This window comes from Olea europaea, unplaced genomic scaffold (assembly GCF_002742605.1).
Source record: "Olea europaea var. sylvestris unplaced genomic scaffold, O_europaea_v1 scaffold1110, whole genome shotgun sequence".
NCBI lineage: Eukaryota > Viridiplantae > Streptophyta > Magnoliopsida > Lamiales > Oleaceae > Olea > Olea europaea.
The window spans coordinates 444-1,529 of record NW_019228470.1 but is presented as its reverse complement, the minus strand read 5'-3'; the positions used below and the strand labels follow the sequence as shown (position 1 = coordinate 1,529).

The 1,086-nt window shown below is 38.2% G+C and overlaps 1 protein-coding gene across 1 annotated transcript in view; it reads left to right on the top strand.

Moving 5' to 3' along the window:
* Positions 1–737, top strand: part of LOC111373311 (histone-lysine N-methyltransferase ASHR2) — a 6,016-nt gene extending 5,279 nt beyond the window's left edge. Inside the window, exon 2 of the mRNA XM_022995822.1 lies at positions 494–737. The gene's annotated coding sequence lies outside the window, so the exon portion shown is untranslated. The remainder of the gene's footprint in view (positions 1–493) is intronic.
* The last annotated feature ends 349 nt before the right edge of the window (positions 738–1,086 follow it).

Below are 1,086 nucleotides of genomic sequence, written 5' to 3'. Positions count from 1 at the left end.
ACCCAACCCCCCCCCCCCCCCCCCTCCCTCTCTCTCTCTCTCTCTCTCAATCCTTGATGAATATTATAAATGTTGTTCTGGTCAAGTGACTTCTACCTTCACATATAGGAATTAGCTCAGCGAGATTCCCGAGTTTGATGGTTTATACGAGTTCATGTCGCGATGAGGTCAAATGCCATGTTTTCTTATTGAAAGAATTCTATTAAGGAGTTGGAGTCCCACCCTTCTTATATTTACGGTTTTCAAACTCATACTTTCTATTTATGACGAGCATGTTATATTTTAACTTGAATGCTGGTGTTCTTTTTTTCTTTGGAGTTCACACTGCAGTTACGCTTTATTTTCTGGGTTGGTCTTCTCCATGTCATGTCACTAGAAATTTGATATCTGCAAGTATATATACCAATTAGGGTCTCAAACTTAAAAAGTGAAAATTAATGTAGACTTTTTGTTTTTTATTTAACTGAGCTGTATTTCCCCTTTCTTGACACAGGTTACAACTAATAAGAACTCCAGTCCCATAGAGTTGGAAGTCCGTTTCTGTTATGAACTAGGATATTGGTGCCAACCTGGACTGCTGGCGTTTTGTTTTGTTCTTTAAAAACTTAGTGTTTGATTGTATTTAAAAGTTACTTTCTAGGAAGTTTTGTTAGTGAAAAAAGTAATTTTGACAAAATAAGTAACTTAAAAAGGCAACTAGACACGCTTCTTTTCTTTTCGAGGAATGTCATTTAACACCACTGATGTCAAGTATCAACTTAAGTGGCAATTGCATAGCATTAAATGATAAATTCGCTTAAATATAATGTCACATAATTCATTTAAAAGTATACATCAAGTTTGATCATTTAGATTGATGTTCTAACGAGAGAAACTTTAATGGAGCGATTACAACATGTGGCGTTGTGACTACCCTATTAGAGTGTGCCACCTTGGCGGGTGGTCCACCTCACACCCCTATGTGTGTGGGCCACCTGTCGAGGTGGCCCCTTGGCTAGGAGTGGGCGCGGTCCGGTTTGGTCCGATTCCAAAGGAAATCGAATCGAATTGAATACCAATGGAAAATTTTAGAAATGGAATCATTGG